At 38.9% G+C, this 6,116-nt stretch overlaps 1 pseudogene across 1 annotated transcript; it reads right to left on the reverse strand.

Annotated features, from left to right (window-relative positions):
• Positions 1-208: 208 nt before the first annotated feature.
• Positions 209-4,998, reverse strand: LOC308270985 (decapping and exoribonuclease protein-like; annotated as a pseudogene). The gene is made up of 2 exons: positions 4,762-4,998; positions 209-1,330 (listed from the first exon to the last, which is right to left on the reverse strand). The product of its transcript is annotated as a decapping and exoribonuclease protein-like (transcript).
• Positions 4,999-6,116: the final 1,118 nt, after the last annotated feature.

The following is a 6,116-nucleotide window of genomic DNA, read 5'->3' on the forward strand; positions in this document are numbered from 1 at the left end:
AAAAATAGGACTGAAGGTTTAGCTTGGAGTTAGAATACCCCATAGGTTAAACCCCCAGTAATGCAAAAAAAAAAAAAAGAAGAATAAAAAGACATATACCTTTATTATCAGTGCATTCAGAAATAGGATCGGTCCCTCTGAAGCATCTGTCTTTAGAGAAGGGTGTCTTTGGTGGTGAGGAGGGGTCCTGAGTCATGACTTTTATATACTATGTGGGCAGGAAGGCATAGGGTGCATCTTGACTGGTCCTGACATTGTGACTGGGCCACCAGGCTCCCAGGAGAAGAGTTGGACAAGCCTCAGGTCATCCTGGACAACTGAGCTAAGGAAGACAGCACAGAAATTCATGCACAACAGTGGGATTCCAGCCATCATGGTTATTCCTGACAATTCAAACATCTCTGTGGTAGGAAAGGTTTTGAGGAAGCAGATGACACCCTCTGGGATCCAGAAGCCAGGGATAACATTTGGGACCCTTGGGAGGAATGACAGCCCACTGTTTCAGAAGCTCTTACTTGTAGAAGCTTCTCCATTACCCAGGGGTGTGCATCTCCTTGAGGTCATGAGCTTCACACAGCAGATAGACTGTGTGGATGGGGCTCCAGGCTGTGTGCAGTCTACCTACCCCAGAGAAGAACAGAGGATGGTTTCTCAAGTGGCTCTGTGGCACAGACATCGGTGTTAACCTCCCACAGGGATCTGGGGAGCCTTCAGGTTTGTCTGCACACTTTAAACTTGTACCCCATGGATTAAGCTCCCGGAAGACGGGTGGCTGAGCAAGCCTCTGGGTCCTAGCAGCTGGTATCTCCACCCCAATCAGATACAGTGTCCCCTGGAACCTGGAGGCTACCAGCTTTCAGCCCTCATGCTCCTTATAGTATGTTGTCAGCAATTTTGTCAGGTGATCTCGCCATGCCACATGGTCTTTGCCAGCTAGAATAGACCTCCCTCCAACTAACCTCCGTCTTCCAGAAGCCAGTGTAGTTAAGTGGTCTAGTCCCTCTTGAACCGCCTCATCCTGGGGCTGGTATCAATCAGGGTATCCATCCCTGAAGTCAGAGTTGAGGCCTGGACCATTAGTGGGTTGTAGTAGCAAAGGATCTGGGTATCCCCATGGTACTGATATTGTGTGTCCAGGGAGAAGCAGCCTAGTTCAGGAGGGCAGCAGTAGAAAGGAAAGGGTCCAGAGGAGAGAGCAGGCGTTGTGGCTGCAGGGTGCTGACTGGGGAAGTTTGCTCTGAGGTTCAGCTGCCTCTATTTTCTCAGCTCTTTTCTTTGTCTTGCTGGGCTTTATGAGGTCCTCAAAGCCTTGCCTTCCACTTCCAAGGCTCTGACATAAGGGCAAGCATTTCAGAAACCGAAGAGGGTTTTTCTTCTCATGATGATGCAATGGACTCAGTGACTGTGGTAGGCAACCCCCTGAAAAGGGGTGTTTGGGTGAGGAGGGCAGTGAGATCTATGCCACAAATTTGAGCCCAGAGTGACTACCTGTGCCACTCTGGAGATTCTGATTCAAGAATTGAAGTTCCACATTTCAGGATGTAAGGTTATAAAGGAGAAGCATTCTTTCTCCTTATCTTTTGATGGATTGATTTGAATGGAACTTCTATTTCACTAAGGTTTTTTTTTTTTTTTTTTTTTTTTTACTTGCAAATAATGGCCTGTGTATTTAAAAAAAGTTTTTAACTTACTTTATTTGATGCAAAAATTATACATGGGAATTTCCCTATTTCCTCCTCCCATCCCCCTCAGTTAGGTTGCCTTATTTGCTCATCTATGGTTTCTCCTTCCTCATCTAGAGTACCACCTATGACCCCTTTTCTCCCTAGCTTCCACATTTTAAGGAGAGCATCTGAGTTTTTACTTTTTGTGTCTAGCTAATTTAACTTAGCATAATGTTCTTCAGTTCCATTCATTTCCCCACAAATGACATAATTTTGTTCTTCTTCATGGATGAGTAAAATTCCACTGTGTACATACCCATAGTTTTGTAATCCATTAAACCAACCAATAGCAATCAAAGAGATTGAGGCAGCAATAAAGAGCCTACCATCAAAGAAAAGCCCAGGACCAGATGATTTCCAAGTGAATTTTATAAAAACTTGATAGAAGAGCTAATTCCAATATTCCTCAATCTATTCTATGAAATAGAAAGAAACAGGACTCTCCCAAATACATTCTACAAGGCCAACATCATATTAATACCCAAACCAAATAAAGACAGTTCAAGGAAAAAAAAACTATAGGCCTATATCATTGATAAACTTAGACACAAAACTTCTAAACAAAATACTAGCAACACACATTCAAAACCACATCAAGAAAATCATACATCATGACCAAGTAGAGTTCATCCCAGGTATGCAAGGCTGGCTCAACATACAAAAAGCAATCCACGTAATTTATCATATAAATGGAACTAAAGACAAAAATCACAAAAATCATTTCAATTGATGCTGAAAAAGTGTTCAACAAAATCCAACACCCACTTATGCTAAAAGCACTGTAGAGAATTGGAATAGAAGGAATATACTGTGACATCATAAAGGCAATCTACAATAGGCCACAGCCAACATCATATTAAACAAGGAAAAACTTCAAGAATTCTCCCTCAAAACAGGAATAAGACAAGGATTTACAGTATCACTATTTATTTTCAATATAGTACTTGAGATTCTAGCTAGAGCAATAAGGCAAGATAAAGAAATCAAAGGAGTACAAAGAACTAAAACTATCCCTATTTGCAGACGACATGATACTATACTTAGAAAACCCAACAAACTCAACCAAAAGGCTTATAGAACTGATCAACAAATTCAGCAAAGTGTCTGGATACAAAATCAATCTTAAAAAATCAGAAGCTTTCCTGTATGCCAACCATAAATCCACTGAAAAAGAAATCCAGAAAATTATACATATTTGTGAGGTACCATTTGCTATTTCAATACATATGTATATTGTATAATGTTCAAATCAGGATAAGCATAACTATTGCATTAAATATTTATTATTTCTCTATGGCAAAACATTAAAAATAATTTATTCTAGCTTTTTTATTATATGGATATATTTTTATTTGTAGTATGATAGAGCAAATAAGTAATTTATGCTAATATCCAGGGACATTCTACCTCTGAGCTGCTATACCCCCAGCCCTAATTATTATTATTATTATTAATTATTATTATTATTAATTATTAATTATTTTGGTGGTACTGGGGATGGAACCCAGGGTCCTTCTACCTCTGGGCTATACTCTCAGACCTATTTTTTACATTTTATTTGGAAACAGGGTCTCTTAAGCCAGCTGAGACTGGCTTCAAACCTGCGGGAACCTCCTGTCTTAGCCTCCCAAATGCCGGGATTACAAGCATGCACCACCATGCCCGGCTCTTTCTTTCTTTCTTTCTTTCTTTCTTTCTTTCTTTCTTTCTTTCTTTCTTTCTTTCTTTCTTTCTTTCTTTCTTTCTTTTTGTGGTACTGGGGTTCCTGGAAACCCTTCTACCTCCGAACTACACTCCCATACCTATATATAGTATATATAATTATATAATTATATATATATATATATATTTTGTGTGTGTGTGTGTGTGTGTGTGTGTGTGTGTGTGTGTGTGTGTGGTACTGGGGTTCCTGGGAGCCCTTCTACATCCAGGCTACACAAGCCAGTGAGGCAAGCTCCGAACCAGCATGATCCTCCTGTCTCCGCCTTCCAAGCGTGGGGATTACAAGCATGCGCCACCACCACACCTGGATATATATATATATATATATATATATATATATATATATTAATATATATTGAATCAGGGTTAGAGTTTCACTAAGTTGCAGAAGTGAAGTAGCTGAAGCTGGCTGTGAACCTGTGATTATCCTGTCTCAGCCTCCCAAGTACTGGGATTATAAGAGTGTGTCACCAAACCCAGGTCAAATCAACATTTTCAATGTAGGTAAGAGATAAATATAAAATCAAAGATGTTATAATAATAATTAAATAAGCCTTAATTTGCAATGGAAATAACTGAACTCATGCTGTATTTTATCTTTAAGAATACATACACATTTTCTAGATGCATGAATATAATACACCAATAAAAAATTAAAAAAAGAATACATACACATTTTCTAGTTTTGCTTTAAAAGAATGAAAATTTGGGTCGCAGACTGGGAGAAATATTTGCAGTCCACATATCCAACAATGAACTTGTATACAAAATATATATTTTTAAAACTTTCTAAACAAAACAGTAAGGAAACGGCTCAATTAAAAACAAATAAAAGGCATAACATTTTGCCAAATGGCAAAGAAGTTCATGAAATATGTTGAACATCATAGCATTGGATCAATAGAATTCAAATTAACATGAGATACAGAGTCAGGATTGGTGGTACATTCCTGTGATCCTTGTACTTGTGAAACTGAGATAGAAGGATTGCAGTTTTGAGGCCAACCTCAGCAACTCAGTGAGATCCCATTTTAAAATAAACAAAAAACTGCTGGCAATATAGTTCAGAGGTAGAATGTCCCTGGGTTTAATCCCCAGCATGAGAGAGGGGTGGGGGGAGGCAGCTACATGTTAGGGTGGTACAGCGAAACTACCATTGTGAGATGTGGCCGTGGGTTCTTGTTCTTAGTTATTTTAGAAAAGAATAGCCCAAACTTTTCTGTTGTAAGCTTAAGCAATTTTATTATTACAAAGGCAGAAAGAGACAGGAAACACTGCATTAGAGGTGGAGTGGAGTAATTTGAAAATAAATTACTGAAGTTTTTAGATATAGAACAGATCTTGAATCTTTGCTTAACCAATCATCTTCCTGACCAAACCTGATCTCCTCCTTCTTGGAGCAAGCCTTTTGATGTGGGGATTCCTTCCCGTAGGCCCACCCTGTCTCCAGTACAGACCCAAGCCTTTTGTGATGCCCCCAAATGTGTGTTAATTGATTATCAGAATCAAGGATCTCATGATATCTAACTTCTTTGAGGAAGACCAGAACCATCCTCCCGCATGCTTGGAGAATTTTAGCTTGTCTGCTAGAAGTTATTTATTATGTAAAACTTGTCTTTAGAATGCAGAGACCCTGGGATACCTCTATTGTGTTCTCAGTTTTGGTGCCAGGAACTCTGCGGGGTTCCTTCTCTGCCTGAGTGCCTGCTCAATACTGAAGCTCTGACTACTTTCTGTATTTTAAAATTAATGCCAAAGCATTTGAAATCAATATATTTTGAAATTAGTACCAAACACATTTCCCAATACCAGCACACTACATATCTATTAAAATGGTTAAAATTGAAAACACTGATAATACCAATTGCTCACAAGGATTCAGAATAATAGAAACTCACTCATTTCTGGTGGGAATATGAAGTGGATGACAGCTGGAGAATTTTTTTCAAAGTTAAACATACATCTACCATAAAGCTGGTTCTGATTTAATTTTTTAGCTTTTAAAAACTATACAATGCATTATCATTATCTATAGTTGCCCTACTGTGCAATTAGTAACTAAAAATTTTTCTCCTAACTATAATTGAGTATTAGTTGATCAAGTTTTCCCTTTACCTCCTTCGCCTTTACTGTCCCAACATCTGGAAACTACAATTCTATTCTCAGTTTCTATGAGATGGCCTCTGTTTTTTTTAATGGTATATGCTACACTCCGAGGGACTTAGTTTTATTTAGGCCCCAATGTATAAGCAGTTGTTTGTGCTATGGCTACAGGGCCAACAATTGTTCTAGATCCCAGATTTCTCTTCTCAGTGACTAATAGCCAGCTGCTTTACTGTAAACTTTGTTAAAGCAGTTGAGGGACTGAGTCTGAAGAACCTCTTACTGCTAGATGGTAACTTAAAGCAATAGACAAAGACTCTCATATTTAATTTATAGTGCCTCCTGATTACTTCTGTGGCTGAAGTATCTGTGCTTTTGTCTCATTCAGATATTTTCTTTGGTGTCCTGATCTGTTCTTCCTTCTCCTCTTCATCCTTCTCCTTCTCTTCTGCTTTGTTTTGGTACTGGGGATAGAACCCAGAGGCATTCTACCTTCAGGCCTACCCCCAGCCCTTTTTATATTTTTGTTTTGAAACAGGATCTCACTAGTTTGCTGTGGGCCTCACT

Source organism: Muscardinus avellanarius (assembly GCF_963383645.1).
Source record: "Muscardinus avellanarius genome assembly, chromosome: 12".
Classification (NCBI taxonomy): domain Eukaryota; kingdom Metazoa; phylum Chordata; class Mammalia; order Rodentia; family Gliridae; genus Muscardinus; species Muscardinus avellanarius.